We start from the raw sequence: 17604 nt of genomic DNA, 5'->3' as shown, positions 1-17604 counted from the left end.
AATTTCCCCCCAACTGCTGTAAGAACAAGTTTTGATAAGATTGAAAGCTTTCTCACATGACGGAGGTTTTGACAAAACTGTACGACATGGGGGTCAAAAGTCTGTATTTTAAAAATGCCTGACTGAGGCGAGATCTTTTTGTGCAGTATGGAACAGAATTCACTTGAGATTCCAGCAGTAAGTGGACTTACTTTCTCCACTCTCTCCACACTAAAAATCGGTCACAGGGAAAAATGAACCAAAAAAAAATATCAGTGAAATAACACCACCCTCTACAGAAAGGCAATAGAGGTGAACAACAGATGCTGTCACAGGGCATAGGCTCTGATGGATGCCAATTTCTACTATGTTTCCCTCAGGCAAATTAAGAGCGTAACACCCCTAGGTTTTCTATAAATACGCATGGATATTTTACCCTGTTTAATAAATTTAATACCTGGTGTTCACTTTCAGTCAAATTCCTGAGAGAAATGAAGACTCCAATTATATTTCATTTTCATCCATTTTGAGGAAACAGGGGTCCAGATAGAGGGGCAGATAATACAAGTTATCACATGAAGGAAACAGGTTAAAAAAGAAATATCTCTGTTTATTAGCCTTCAGAGAATCTACTCAAAAACATACACTTCACAGTATCACCTTGCACACTGTGACTTTGCTTGCTCAGTGTAAAGTAGGTCTTGTGGGCTTAAAAACATGAGCCTGCTTTTCACCCATCTGTGATGCGAACCTGTGAGAAGGAGTTGTAACAGGGCAGTTCCATATCCAGCGCAGATAAATCTGGAGATTGTCATGCCTTCTCTCAGCTTCAGATTTGCATCTGTTCCCATCATATTTGTTTCCACAAGTTTTTGACTATGCGGTATACTATGTTGAACTTCTGTAATGTAATCCTTGTCTTTTCTCTAATTTGATTCCATCTATCTAGTATCTTCACTCTTATTTTTTGCTCTAATTTCATTAGAACATTTTTTCTAGCTCCTTAGGAAACAAAACATGGATACACTTTTTTTTTTTTTTATTTCCCCTGAAAAATGACATCCCATTTTGAGTTGTCCACAACTCATTAGAGCATCATTAGCAGATTTAACATAAATAATGGAGGGAACTGAGGATTAAATGTGGCCATAAAGATGTTGAGTAGTATTAGAGAAGTAGACAACTTGAGGAGAAAGCTATCACAATTTTAGAAGCCTATGAAATGTTTTCTTATTTTCTGAGTTGGTTCAGTTCTAAGGTATAAAATTAATTGTCTCATATAGGGATAATCTTGTCTTTCACTGGTAATATTGATGCCTCTATTATTCAGGGCACATTATAAACTCCTAATTACATGTATTTATAAACAAAGTTGTAGAGATTCTCTTTGGGACTGAATTTTCAAATGCAAATAATTATGCATGGGGAATAAGATGGGAAAGCTCTGTTCTTATTTGCCATTTCGCTCCTTGCCTTCCACCTCATCATCCCTAAGTCTTTTGTATGCTGGCCATGTTTCTGGCTTCATCATCTTCGTGGCAAACTTCAGACTAACAACAGCACAGTGGCTGTAACTAAAGATGGGAAGTGACAGTAAATACGATTACTCACTGCATCATTGACAAAAACTTAGAACAATGCATCAATAGACTTTATTTACCTGTATAAGTTGCATCTTATTGCTATTAACTCTTTACCTTATGGTGAAGCTCAGAGGTTCCCACTGAGATTGGAGCCCTGCTTTGAGTTAGACCCAAGGAGTTTAATGCAAGATTCTGATGTCCTGGTCCAATGACCTGCCTGTTAAACATTTCTTGCCTCTCTCACTTGGAATTGTCATTCACATTTCATTGCAAAATGGCAGTCAGAATTTTGCCCCTAAATGAAGGTAATTTTTCGGTTTTAATCTTTCAATGTAATTACCATAGAAAATTGTTCTTGAGAAAGATACATGCAGATGACATACGTTGAGGCAATGGATGCTTTGCATCGTCTGGGATCATGCCATTGCAGAGAAGCAATGTAACTATTAGAGTAATGAGGACAGAATTCTCCAACTTTTCTGCTAATTGGAGGAACACAGTGAAATTCATGTCTCTTCCCCTTTCAGCAAATGCAAGATGAAAAAGCTTGTTTCTTTCCTGAGGTATTCAATGTAATGAGGACAGAACCTTTGCTTTTCTGCATACAACTGATGAGGCATGTGGCTTACAGCTGACTCAAATGATCTGGGAACATGCAACCACCATTTTCCAGAGTACATGGACAATACCTTTTGGTATAGCTGACCGTATGGATCTACTGTGGGTGGACATGGCAGCTGTCTGCAGAGGACATTATTTGCAGGTGGCCTTTGAGAGGGTTACCTCTCTATGCAAGAGTGTGGTGTGAGCTTTCACTGAACAACTTCCACTCTGCTGGCTCCTCAGGAGGAGGATTCACCCTTACCTTTGTCGCAATAGCAAAGTTTATCTAAGGCTGGATGGGATGGTGAGGCTCTTCAGAGTCTGCGAAATTAGGAAGCCAGATAACAGATATGATCTATTTCTCATTCCTTGCAGGATTCATAGAATCCTACATTTGATTCATCGGTATATAATCCAATTTCATCCTCAAAGCAGGACTAATGCTGAATTCAGACCAGATTGCACAGGGTTTTATCCAAGAAGGTCTTGGAAAAACTCCAAGAATGAAGACTGCCCAGTCTCTCTAGGAAAACTCTTGCAATTTTTTCCTTATATCCATCTAAACTTCCACTGATTACATTTTTTACCACTGTCTCTGATACTCCTTCCATGCGCCACAGCGAAGAGTCTTGCTGCGTCTTCTTTATGAGCTTGTAGGTACTGTAAGACAATTATTAGGTCCCTCCAAAGCTGTGTTTTTCTCCAGACTGATCAAGACTTTGTCACAGGTGCATGACTTTGCATTTATCTGTGCTGAATTTCATGATGTATCTGCAGGCCAATTTCTCTGGCTTGTCTAGGTCCCTCTGAAGGACAGGTCTGCCCTCAAATGGGTGAACTGCACCCCCAATTTGGTGTCATCCTCAGATGTGATGAGATGCATTATCTTCTCATGGAGGTCATTTATAACAATGTCCAATATCAAATAGGCTTCAGGACAAATCCCTGAGGAAAGCCACCTGTCACTCGATCCAAGTGGAGTACACTTCAGCCACTATGTTTTGAACACAACAATCCAGCCAACATTTCACCGAGGCAGTAATCTGCCTGTCTGGACCATTAAGTTCTTTTTTGGATACAAGGATGCTGTAGGAAACTATATTGAAAGTCTTGTTAAGGTCAAGGTCAGTGACATCCAGTGCTTTGTCTGCATCTGCACCCCTACCCTACTCTTTTTTTTTTCCATGACCTTAAATATAATGCACTTTTAATTAATGTACTTAGAAAACATTTGATTTTTCACGAAAGTTAGCTGATCTTCTCTAAGTCTGGACTACTTTGCCAAACCGAATAATGTCATCAATAAATCTCTTGCATAACACACAGCATAACACATAGGTGCATTCATCTTTTATGTACCCTTTTCTGAACACTGATTCCTTTTGATCATTCTCTTCATGACACATGTCTCTAAAGGATTTCTGATTTGTGACAACAAACTCTTCTGCTCAAATGGGAAGAACAGAGATGGAGAGACATAGGGATTGGGTACAGATTAGCTCCTGGCAAGTCTGACATCAGTCAGGCTATGAGGCACTAAGTCAATATTGAGGTGAGTTAGAGCCGGGAGATGGAGCTTGCCTTCATGGCTTATGAAAATGGGACTTCCTTTTTACCTTGGAGTAAGTACTGTATGTGTGAGCTATCTTAAAAAGAAGTAAGACACTAAGTGGTTTTGTTTGACCACAAGACTAACTGGCCCAAAGGTCAGGGCAGAATTGAGGTAGGTTGATTGATCTTGTAGCAAAACTGTCTGTCACTCCTTGTCTTAACTTCTGTTTGTAATCCAGGACAGCTGTAAGTCTCTGTGGTTATGTGGACAAAGAGCACAGCTTTCTGTTTTCTGCTAAACCAAAGAAGAAAAATCAAGGAGCTGAATCATTTTAAGACGATTCAGAGACACAGCTTTTGCATTCGGCATTTTCCCAGGGCACAAACTGTCTTTCAAATATCTGTTAACCCCTTAGGGTTTTTTTTATATACCTCCCAGTCCTGCTGCTTTTGACTTCAGCCAAATTACTGTGTGCTGTGAACCTTGCACTATCTGGTAGATACAAGTCATAATGCACCAATGAGTGCTGGAGATTTCCTGCTTTACACCATATTTCTATGAAAAGACATCAGTTGTCAGAAGATGGCAGTTGTCACTTTATACATGAAACTACTACCAACTGCTTTTATGTCATTTGGGAAAAGATAAAAGGGAAAGACAATACTGAAAAAGTGCTACAGTACTATAAGTTGCTTTACACTAGATACTAAGTGGTGCAAAGGAGATAGCCTTTGTAATTTTGACAGTACTTTAGTCCTTTGCTGAAACTCACAATTTGGTCCATTAAGTTTTCATTTCTTGGCTCTAGTCCTAATGCCTTAATAAAGTTTCTGCATTCTTATTGTACCATTCTGTTGCATTATGTTGCAACATTCTGGGGAGCTTTCCACAGGAAAGCAAATCACAGGAAAAGGAATAGCAAAGTTTGCTGTAGTTATTTTTTTTCCACTCTCCCTTACAAAGTTTTAAAAAATACATTAATAAGAAGTTTTAAACTTCTGGGATTTTGCTGCTGCTTGCTATGTGCTGAAGTTTGTCTTATGACTTCTCATTTTCCTGTAAAATAAAGCACTATATAATTAAATACATTTATAAAAATCTAAAAAAATGTAGAGCAGAAGATTCTGGAAAAAAGCATAGTCCCTAGATCCTGCTAGAAATCTGGAACACCTATGATTATGCACAAAGCTGAGAGAATTAAGAGAGCTCTGAATTTATTTTTTCTGTATGCCTTTGTATGAAAGCATTTGGTTCTGTATAATTTACAGAACACACAGAAGACCTGATTCTAATGTCTGCGGGAAACTGGGATTTGCCTGGGATAGCAATGCAAAACAGAAATAAAAGTTTAAAAATGTAGTTTCCTTAATTTGGAAATGTTGAACTGTCCACATGGTAAAAGGGTGTTAGCGTGAAAAACAGCTCAGGAAGGGCAGTGCGCTCTACCGGTTGTTTGGCTGCTGCCTGCTCTGCTCACCTGCTTGTGCTGCAACCCCCACAGTCGCCCCAGCTAGCTGCTAGCTGGGCAAGCCTACCCAGAAGCCTGAGGTCTCCAGAGAATTCAGATTTGAATCAGAAGGACAAAGTCTTTCAAAAGAATTGCCATTTTATACGTGGTCCTTTCTTCCTGTAAGCTGTAAGGAGACGGCCTCCTGAGAGAAAATGGTGTCCACTCACTGCAGCTGGAAGGCTGAGGCTGAAACCCAAGCAGAATCACAACACCTATGCTGATGTCCCCACCCAAAGAGACTTACCAAGAACTGAAATAGCTGTGGCTCCAGCACCTGGAAGCTCTCCTAGCATCTGCTCCTAGGAGTGGATGTCATAGGTGCAAGTGGGCTCAGCTGGAAGAACTCTTCAAAAAAGTAGCTGTTCCATGAGGAGCTCACCAGGCAGCACAGTATCTGGGAATGTGATCAGACCAGTAAGTGGCGTTGTGTGTTGTCCCAGATGGAATAACAGCCCTGCCTTAAGGCTGCACAAAAGGAAGGTAAGCCTGAATCCAAACTTAAGCTTTCTGACAGTAGTATCTCATGAGATGAAGGAGACTGGATCCTTGTCTCTGCATGGAGAAGTTCCCCCGCAGTGCCTGTACATAACAGATACAATGCTGTGGGGTTGGAGAATGACACAGTAATGGACAGCATGCAGGGAGAACCAACCGTTCAAAGTTAATCCAACCACCCATGTTAAAACCAGTGCCACCAGAAAAGCACACAAAGTACAGAAAAGTACATAAAGTAATTGGAGATTTCTTATTGAGAGGCACCAAAGCGTCCATTTCCCATCCAGATGATTTTTCCAGAGAAGTTTGCTGCCTACCAGCAGTTTGCATTCATAATGTCACTGAGAGGCTGCTGAGCCTAGTGAACCCTACAAATACCATCTGGTCCTACTGTTCTATGTAGGGTCTGTGACAAGGCAACTGAACACTCAGAAGAGACTGCTTGTCCCTCAGAGCAATGTTAAAAGGATCTGGACTGCTGGTGATGTTCCCCTTTATCTTCCCAGTCAGAGTTAGGGGTTTCAGGAAGGAGGTGACAGAAGGTGAATGCCTGGCTCCGTGGCTGGTGCCATGCTCAAGGTTTTGGCTTCTGTGATCATGGATTTACTTTTGGGAAGCAAGTTCTGCTATGAGCTGGGGGGTTTCACCTGACCAAGTGAGACAGAAAGGCATTCACGAACAAGCTGGCCAGACTTAGATGGAAAGTCTTAAACTAGGCTTAGCAAGGAATGGGAAGGAGTTTTGAACAACAGAGAAGAGCCAGGGGCTGCTGGTATATTAGGAACCAACATGGAAACACCTGTGAAATGCCTCAAAAGACTTAGGGTATGTTCATCTGAAAAGGTGAAACAGTTGACAGCCCAGGTGAAGTGCCTCTGTACCAATGCACGCAGCACGGGTAACAAACAGGAAGAGCTGGAAGCCACTGTGCAGCTAGAATGCTGTGGTCTGATCTCTATCACTGAAACGTGGAGGGACAGAATGGATGACTGGAGCACTGCAATCAATGCATATAAACCCTTCAGAAGGGATATGCAAGGAAAGAGAGGCAAGGGGAGGTTACACTCTACAAAAATGGATAAACTGCACAGAGCTGTCACTGAAAAACAGTGATGAACTAACTGATTGAAAGCTTATGGGTAAAAATTGGGGGTTGAGCCAACAAAAGAAACCTTCATGTTTACTGCAGGCCACACAGCCAAGGGGAGCCTGTTGGAAAAGTTATGGGAAGCATCACACTCGCAGGCTCTGATCCTGCTGTGGGACTTCAATCAATTAACATCTGCTGGAAAAGCAGCACAGCAAACTGTAAGCAGTCCAGGAGACTCCTGGAGTGTGTTGAGGATAATTTCTTAATCTCGGTGATAGAAAGCCCAACCAGAGGAGAAGCATTACCAGACCTGTTGCTTACCAGCACAGGTGAACTAAACAGAGATGTCAATACTGGTGGTAGTCTGGGCTACAATGATCATGCTGTGACAGATATGGGCCAAGTGAAGATTCCTGAATTTTAGGAAAGCAAGCTTTCAGTTGTTTAAGGAATTAGTAGATTGGGACCCTCTGGAAAACTACTCTCAAGGATAAAGGAGCTGAAGAGAGCTAGCAGCTCTTTAAGGCCATTCTTCTCAAAGTGCAAGAGTTCTTGATTCCCATGTGTAAGAAACCAGGCAAGGAAGACAGGAGACCAGCATGGCTCAGTAAGGACCTCCTGGTCAAGCTAAAGTGTAAGACAGAAATGCAAAGGCAGTGGAACCAGGGACAGGTATCCTGGGAAGAATATAGGGATACTGCCTGGATGTGTAGAGATAGGAACAGGAAAGCTAAGGCAGAGTTGAAGCTGCACTTGGCAAGGGGTACAAAGAATAATAATAAAGGCTTATACAGGTATGTTGGACAGAAAAGGAAGATTAAAGGAAATGTAGCTCCCCAATAAATAAGAAAGGAGAACTAGTGACAACAGATGTGGAGAAGATTGGGGTACTCGGCAATATTTTTTGCCTCAGTTTTCAATGGTAATCCCACTTCCCACATCTCTCAAATCCCTGAACTGAAATGCAGGGACTGGGGGAATGAAGATCAGGTTCAAGATCAGCTGAGGAACCTGAGCATAGATAAGTCCATGAGACTGAATGAGAAGGAACACAACTTCCTGAGGGAACTGGCCAATGTAGTTGACAAGCCACTAAACTCATGAGGTTCAACAAGGCCAAGCGCAAGGTCCTTCACCTGGGTGAGGGCAATCCTTAGTATCAATACAGGGTGGGGGATGAAAGGATTGAGAGAAGCCCTGTAGAGAAGGACTTAGGGGTATTGGTGGATAGAAAGCTAGACATGACCTGGCAATGTGCACTCACAGCCCAGAAAGCCAACCGTATCTTGGACTACATTAAAAGAAGTATGGCCAGAGGTTGAAGGAGGTGAATCTGCTCCTCTACTCCACTCTCATGAGACCCCACCTGGAGCACTGCATTCAACTCTGGAGTCCTCAGCACGGGAAAGACATGGACCTGTTGGAGCGGGTCCAGAGGAGGGGCACAAAAATGATCAGGGGGATGGAACACCTCTCCTATGAGGAAAGGCTTAGACAGTTGGAGTTGTTCAGCCTGGAGAAGAGAGGGCTCCAGGAAGACCTCATGGTGGCCTTTTAAGTATAGAGGGGGCTTATAAGAAAGACAGAGAGAGACAGATTACCAGGGGCTGTAGTGACACGGCAAGGGGAAATGGTTATAAACTAAAAGAAGGTAGATTTGGATTACACATAAGAAGAAATATTTTATGATGGGGGTGGACAGACGTGGCCACAGGTTGCCCAGAGCAGTTGTGGATGACCCATTATTGAAAGTTTTCAGGGTCAGGCTGGATGGGGCTTTGGGCAATCTGATCTAGTGAAAGATGTCTCTGTCCACAGGAAAGGGGCTTGGACTAGATGTTTGAAGGTCTTTTCCAACCCAAACCATCCTAAGATTCTATAAGTCTTTGAAATAAATTTAAGGGCTTTTCATTTTTCAGTGCTATCACAGTCTGCTCGTATAGCTCTGGGAAAAATACTACCTTTGTTCCCTACTTCAGTAATGTTAGGTGTTGATCCTTTTGCTTTCCCTGTGCACCTCTGCTGTAAACTGTTTCCAGCAGGGGATGACCCCTCAGTCTGAGCATGCGTAGAAATAGACCACAGAGCCTATCTGTCTGGACAGCACAGTAATAATACATCCTGGTGGTATCTGGAATTTTGGAACAGTATTAATTTTGTTTAGGAAAGAGCTTGAGAGGGAGCTAGAGCTGGTGCTGAAAGGTACAATCAGATGGTGTAAAACAGCAAGGTTCCTATATCTGGTAAGGAAGCTATGTGTGAGACAGAGAAGAAAATAAAAAAACCTGATAGACCTTTCTGAACACATACAGGCTGGATACATAATCCCTTTTTGACATTTCTTATGAAAGACCTATCATGAGATAAAGCATTCTATGCCCTAGCTCTTAATGCTGTAGCATTTTCAGTCTCACAAGAGATTTGCAGTCATAGAGGAATTTTGCTTAGAATGTGGAAGCAGATTTTTTATTGAATATTTCATATGCAGGAATAACAGTATTCACCAAGAAATGATCCGCTTGGGAAATACTGATAAAGACTGGTTTCATTTCTTTAGGTTTTCTTTAGGTCCTCTACAGAGACATACTGGCACTTTGTTGGGTTAATCAATCCCATTTCTATTTGCCTTCAATTAGTTTTCTACACTTCTGGTGTTAGCTAGCAGAGAATGAAGGTGAGGACTGGGATTAGGAAGCAAATTTGGCCCTTGGTGAGGACTAAACAGTCAAGCAACAACATTATTTCATTGTTACCTTCGTGAAGAGAAAAAGGCAGACCTAAGAACTTTGCCACAGACATTGGCACCATCTTAACTGTCACAATAGAAACTAAGGAAAGGTACTGAAGATACTGTCTCGGTTATAGGTTCATGGTGAACAAGTTTGGAAAACTGTGAAAGAGCTGCCATCTTTCTACTGTTCACAGTTTACAGTCCAGCAGCTTTGTATAGGAAGAGGAAAACGTGTTACATGGATCCTATATTAGGGTGATGCCAGCAGCAAGAGCAGATACTGTTTCCAAAGGTGACTTGTACTAGCATCGATGTGTACCACAACAGGGAAACTGAAGCAGCAGGGACTGCAGCACTGGCTGTACTGGCAGCAGCCCTCTGGGAATCTATCAGATGGGTTTGCTGTGTGAAGTTCATCCTGTTTTTCTGCCTATTGCACATTATGCAGTCACCTCTCTGATTTCCAAATAAACACAGTGGGTAGCTGATAACCTCTCTGTTACTGAATTCATGAGAACTTTTGTGCCAGTAGAACTCCATTTAGCTTGGAGTCTACTGTTTGCTTGAATGATAACTGTAAATAGTTAATGTGTTGTCAATGTGACCCACCTGTATTGCTGGAGAGCAATAGCTTTTCAGGTATTGTTCAGTGAGCCATTTTTTCCCTGTTTGTGTATAGCACCAAGTGTAATTAAAACATATGGCAAGAGAAGAAACCTTGCAGTCTCATGCACTGTTACCTTCCTTCCCATCTGCTTCAGGAGTTGGGTGTCCTCTTTGTGGATTATAAATGGCTTAGTCCATCTAACCATTTCTTTTAAGAGTGAGATGGAAGGGGAAGGGAAGGTTCCAAAGGGCATAGCCAAATGTTTTCAGTTCCTGGGATTTTATTGAACAGGTTGAGAGTGAAGCCTTTCTTAAAGCTCCAACAGCTGGACTAGGAAGAGTAGCACTCTTTTTTTTTTTATTTTTCTATTTTTTTTCTTTTTTTCTTTTTTTGTTTTTGAGAAAACTTTAGCTTCCCTGGCTGAGGAGAATATCTGAAAGTAGACCTGAATGTAGACCTGAGTATATCATACAAAGCAACAAGTATGAACTAGATGGCTAAAAGACCACCCAAGTTGCCTGTTTTAAACACAGCTGAACAATCGGAAGATTTGAATTATGGTGCTTTCATGCTTGGAATAAGACAATGCTGCTTGTATCTGGTAATCCTGCCAAGTGTTCCCATTCCCATGGCCTAAATCCCAGATCTGTCCTCTCTTCCAATAGGTACTTAGGACACACCTTCCTGCAGTTCCGTCACTTTTCCCCATCTCTGTCTAGAATGACATCCTCTAGGGAAGTGGTCTTCAAAGTGGAGTGCACACACTGCAGGAGCTACACAAGGCAATCCATTGGGTTACAGGAAGAGAATAGGTTTTGTACCATTAATAAATAAAAACTTAAAACATTGCTTATTTAATCTTTATGTCATCTTTAAAAATTTCTGATTTCATACATGTTTTATAATATACATACTATATTGTTGCAGTGGTACACGTATATGATAAATGAACATAGTCGCATTGTGTGCTCAAAATTTTTTTTCTGATAGGGTTGTACAGTCAAAAAAGTTTGAGGAACATTGACTTCTTTATTTTTTTTTTTCCCAGTGGTAAAAACAAGCATTAAGAGGGAAGGAACTGAAGTAAAAATATACATTGTGAACTTCACTTGTTCCAGGAAGAATAATTTTCTAGCTCAAGTTTTTGAGCACTGTAGCTAGTGCTTGAACATTTGGATTTGATTAAATAATGAAAAGAATAAGTAACCTTATTTTCCCAATGATGCTTGAGCAGAGATTACCTTTTGTTTATACTTGCTGTTAAATCTATTAATCTCCTTACAGATATCAGATTAAGTTCATATTTTGTGTTTTATTGTCCTAGTTCCTTTAGATCAGACTGTTCTGCTCTATATCTGCCTGGAGAAGGTTAAATTTTGCAGAATGGCCTCTGAGCCACTTTTCAGTTCTTTAGTGGTCATGTTTCCATGAGAATCCCAACTGTTTTTTCAGGCACAATCTTAAAGTCTTTAGGGTTTACACCTTTATTTTGTCGGGTGGTAGAGGGCACAGAGAAGAATAAATTCATAATGTTCAGTAATGTAATTTTTTGTTTTCAAGGTAATTCCAAGAATGTTCTGACCTCAGCCTTGTCATAATATTAATAAAATACTTGTACCCATTTTTATACATGTAATATAAAAGATACTGTAATTTGTTATTTTGACTTTTTCTGAAATTTTGAAGCAGTACTTTCTTAGCTTTGAAGCACATCCATCTTCCCATCTTTTTAGTCAGTTGTTCATTAAATAATTCCTCCATGAATCTGTATATCTGTTCATTCATCCATCCATCCATCCATCCATGCACTACTTCTTGGAACTGGACTTGTATGTGACTGAATATCTCTCCGTGTCTTTGTATATTATCAAAAAACAGAAGCAAACATTTTTTTATGCACTACGATGAGAATCCCAGAATATATTGTCTCATTTGTGTATATTCTGAAATTTATTTCCATTTCAATGCTTTGCCAACTTACTTGTGGTTATTTGTTACAAAAAGAGAACATTGTGCTGTGGTGATGAAATCTGAGATTAAACATTGCAGCCCACTTAATATAAGTGCACTGCACTCTGTCATTGTGGCACGGCAGACACATCAAATTAAGTTTTACATTTTTTTTATAGATGAGGGTTTTATTCTAAGTGGGAGAACTCAAATTTTGCAGATGGACCTGCAAGTTACACTTATTTTTTAAATATTCCCAATACAGAAAATTTCATGGAAATTTTGTATCATTATAGAAAACAAATACTTCTTCATATTTTTTTTACAAATGGAAAAAAAAAAAGCAAAACCAAAACTGTAACATGGGGGTAACCACACCTGAGTTCAACTTCTCAGTCAGAGGTCACATGCTCATTCTTTGGAGGAAGATCATAATTTCTTCCAGCAGTGGTATCCAGCATTGAATCACAGGCTATGGTTATGACTGCAGTCCCTCTAACAGTTTCTGGGAATGGTCATACTTGGGAGAAAAAGGAGAACATACAGAGTTCATTTAAGTAAATGGTCATACCTGGGAGAAAAAGGAGGACATAAAGAGTTCAGTTAAGCGGGAAGAAACCTATTTTTTCTCCCACTTAAACCAGTGAAAAGGTCGAGAACCAGGAACTTAATAAAAGCCCATGGGACCCACAGGTTTAGATCACTAAGGCTTCTTTAACTGCAAGATCTGCCACAAGAAACTGGTGCCTGGAAACTATAACTAGACTTTATTTGGATTAGAAATAAGGCTCCTGGTTTTAAGGTGGAGGGTAATTAACCATTGCAGGAATTTGTTCAAAGATGTGACAGCATCTGTATATTATCTATATATTTTGATGCCTTTCATGGAGTCTGGTTATCCAACCATAAGAAAACGTCCTGTGGTACAGTGAACATAGTTGCTCTATGTTGCTGAGGGAATGACAATTGGTTAGATCCCCTCTGTGGGTTCACGTTGGAGAGGAAGGCCATGTGAGACTGTGCAGAACAAAGAGCTGAGCTATGTGCAGATTTTCAGAGACATTAAAAAATTCTGTATGTTATTATCCGTGTATTATATAAGCTACATATATTATGTTAGTATAATTAAATACGTATGTCATTTTAGTTTTGTGGCTTGTGCTGTTGCTCTGATTCAGACCTGACTTCAAACATCATGCTTGGATAATGAATAAATCATGGCACACTGCAGTGGTCACTGTCCTAACATACATAGTCTTTCAGACCTGGAAACCTATATGTGAGGAATCAAAGACTGAAGACAAAACCAAGACTCTGAAAGGCTTAGGGTTTTTTGAAGCTTGCTGCATTGATAGAATGAAGAAGGAAATTCAGTCACAGCTTGAAAAGAAAAGGCAATCACAGAATACTTATCACAAACATATGCTGCTTCAGTATTTTAAGTCACAGGTGTTCTTTCTTCCTCTAGTTTCTCCCAGGACTTGGACTAGATCTCCACAGTCATTCAGTGAATCTTGAGGAACTGGTGCTGGTGAATGATAGGGACCTAGCAAATGAACTGCATCAGAAAGAGCCATCTACAAGACAACTAGGAAACAAGGACTGAACTCAGTCTCTGGCTGTCTGAACAGTTTGGCCTACGCTAGCCTCAAAGGTATTCATTCACACCACCACTGTCTGTGCCATCCCATCTGATTGCTCTGCAAGTATCTTTTTTAAATCACAGAAAACCAAAAAATGACCTGGGACACAAGACAGCCAGTTATTACTAATTTAATTGGAGGAAGGTCAACACAGAGTGGTAAAATCCCTTAAGAAGCTCTTAAGATCTGATTCTTTGCAACCAGATAGAGACTCATGAGGCCCACCACACAATATTTAATGAGTCACAGAAGCTGAAGAAATTCCCAGGAGTCTGAGAAAGTCAGGTATCCTAATTTTTTGAAAAAAGGGAGAACGAGACCATGGGGAACAACTTCAACTTGGGAAGGATTCTTAGGCACATTATTAAGAAATACATTTACAAGCTCTCAAGAGCATATTAAAAGGATAGAAAGCAGTTGATATGGATTTGTCAAGATTAAGTCATATCAAACAAATAAAACTTTCTTCTCTGACACTGTATCTGGTGTTGCAGATAAGAGGAAAGTTGCTAGTGTAATAGATCCTGATTTCCACAAAGCATCTGAACCAGGTTGTCCTGGGTTTGTCTGACAGGCAGTGTGGCAACAAAGAGGCCTCTGGACAGCACAAAGAATCACTGTGATTCATTCCGTGTTATGATTTGAATTGTCCTCTGGAATGGGACTATCGTCTTCCGTTGATTGGCAAACTTTCTGTTTGAAGGGGTCTAAGGCTGCTGGTCTTCTAAGCTGTGTCTAACCATTTACGCTTCTCAGGAGAGGTAGGTAAAATCTGGGCCATTGTAAGAGACCTATTTTGCTATCTAAACTTGCTATATAAACTATTGTGTTAATGATATTAAATAGCAGGTAGAGCTAGCTGGCCTGGCTGATCCATACACAGACAAGCAGCTCTGCAGCAGCAGTGGGGACACAGCTGACTTCTCCATCACTGGCCAGTGGATCAGAGCACGGTTTTCAAGGGAGAAAGAAACCTGTTGTGAGATTCGGGCAGGAAAGTTTTTATGAGAATATGGGAGAGAGGCTGAATTGAGATTAACTCTGCTTCCCTGGTACATACGGCTTTGCTTTCTTAGGATCATTTTTGTCTGCTGTCATGTAGGAAAGCCTCATGTGAGTCAGTTTACAAGCCCAAATGCGAAAATTGAGTGACGGCTTAAGTGAAACTAACTGGTCATTGTTGTAAGCCAACATCAGCAACAAGCCAGAGTGTATCCAGAAGTAGGCTTAACAGCCAAAGTCTGTAGTCTCTTCAACTCTTTCTCTTGTGTGCTGTTACATATCTAGCTTTTATCCAGGCTGTGCTCAGCCTTCCAGTGCTGGCTGGGAGCTGCAGAAGAGAAATTCATTATGATGAACTATTCATGTACTGAAGCGCTTTCTTTGGAGTCAGCAAAATACATAGTTTCCAGAAGCACCTGAAGACTAGAGTGTGCTGCAGGCTGCACTAGGGAAGGTTTTGCCATTTAATGGTAAATTAAGTCCCATTGGAGGTTAGATTCTTCCACGTTCACCAGGCTGCCTATTCCCCGAGCAAGGTAAAAGTGTTATTATCTCTAAGAAACTAAAATTATCTAACTTTAACTCAGTGTGTGGCTTGCATCCAATTTTTGATGAAGTTGTATTTCTTCCTGCTTCCTTTGTTTATTTTAGACATTACAGAAGTATTACCTGTATAATTGTGGGCAATACAGTAATTTAGAGAAGTACTGATGCCTGGTTTGAATATAGCAGTCTTTTGCCTATTGCTAGTATCATATGAAACGTCAGTAGGGCACAAGCATTCCACTCTCCAGGTTTTTCCTCATTTTTCAAGACTTATTGAAACCCAGGGTATGTCCCACTGGCAGTGGATGAAGACTAGGTTGTCAAGTAACCTTTGCTTTCTGCTGCATCAGACTTGAGGTATATGAGAGTCTTCTGTACTATAAAGCTGATGAGACAGAGACTGCATAGTTTGCGTCTTAGGCTAGAAATGTTACTGCTTTATTATCTTGTGGGGGTTTATTTGGTTCAGTTAAGTCCACCATGAAACAAGACCAAAATCAGTTAGACTGCAGCATCTCATAATACATTAGACACTGGCACGTCATTAAGGCAAGACAAATCCTGAGGTTGCCTCTCCTGCTAAACTCATGCTTGACATCAGTAAACCCTATCCCGTGTCATTCAGGGAAGGGGTTCTTTCTGGCTGTATATCTCCATGGAGCCTTACCAGAGACACTTTCCCTTTCCATGCTGCCACAATATCAATGGAAGAATAGTGTAGATCCTTAAGTTTAATGGTTACTGATACAGGGATTCAGATTTTATGGTTTAGTTCTGTCTTCAGGTTACTTCATTCATCCCAGAAAATCTTAAAAAAAATCTAAGTTACTTATAGGTTACCACAATCTACTCATTACATTTTTTTTCTCGGTAGAGATAATGATGCTCATCTTTCCTGAGAGGGGGGGACACTGTACTCAGCTGATGAAATTGCAGCTGTTGCCTGGCCTTTTGACAGTGAAACAGAAACAGAACATGCTGAGGCAGCGTTGCTGGAACTGCAAGGTATGCACTGTCATGGTGAGCCTTGGCTTGCTTCAAGCTTTTTCTTTTTTACCGGTCACTGAAAGATGATCATTATCACTGGACATTAGCCTGTATGTCAGAAAACAGAAAACCCTAGAAATATGCTTAGAAATTCAATTGGCACTAAATAGTAGGGTCTTCATTGTAATTACACATCTGTTTATTACACCTGATGATTCTGATAGAAACTGAAGGAGACCAGATGCTGCAGCATTAGGTTATAGTAATGACTTTCATCACCTAAGTGTAGTTAGTCACTAAAAAGAAAAATAGAAAAAACACCCTATTAGCTTACCTCATAATATTAATTAAATCATGTCTGAATCTGTGAAACTGTCAAACAAATCTAATCCTCTGAATAAAACATGAGTTTAGTTGTAAATGTTATTATTCAGATACAGTAGGTATTTGCAGTCTCCTTAGCATTGTCTCAGCAGGAATAAGGCAGCTTTTGTGCAGTGAATTGACAGGAGCATCTTCTGAGCTGCAGGTTTTGTGTACCCTGCTTCCACTGTTCTTAGTGGGATTAACAAATCTCCAAGATGGGTGAGTGACAGTCTGGTAAGAATGGTGTTAGTGGCAGAGATCTGTTCCTGGAGGGGTGTGAAGCAGTACATAATGATCAGCACGTGGCATTTCATCAGCTCTCTTGTCTTAAAACACCAGTTTCTTGAGTTGTGGGGTTACTACATTTTGTTCATAAAAATAGGCATTTAGAAGTCTTCAGTACACACAAAGGCTTGAGAATAAAACATATTCAACTTCAAAGACTCAAAACAGAAAAAAATCACAGAGTTAAAAAAGGAAACCATATATCATTTAATGATATCTATTTTTAAGCTAATCCTATGTATAAAAAATTATTTTAGGTGTGCCCAAAATTAAATACATGCAAGAACACAGTGCTTTAGGTTTGTATTTGTAAATAGCCTGTAAGAAGATAGGCTTTTGTTTCTTTTCCTTCTCTTTGTTAGTGGAAGCTGATTGTTCATATCCTGATGCTACTCCAGGGACTAGAGCCTGAAGACAATCTCAGACTTTAGGATTAAAGCATGAGAACTGTGAGTGGTTGGAATTCACAAAGCTTCTGAAAATCATTGAAAGCAGAGAAGCAATTACTTGTTTTTTAACAAATTAAATGACGTTCCATTCCAAAGAGATATACTAAGAAAAACTGCCTGGACAATATTCAGCAGAAGATCACAGTGTCTTCAAGACCAGTAAATGCAAACCCTTGTGCTGAAATGCAATGTTATGTTGACCAAAGCTAGTAACATAAGCAGGTCT

Source organism: Falco biarmicus, chromosome Z, assembly GCF_023638135.1.
Source record: "Falco biarmicus isolate bFalBia1 chromosome Z, bFalBia1.pri, whole genome shotgun sequence".
Lineage (NCBI taxonomy): Eukaryota > Metazoa > Chordata > Aves > Falconiformes > Falconidae > Falco > Falco biarmicus.
This window is presented reverse-complemented; position numbering follows the sequence as displayed.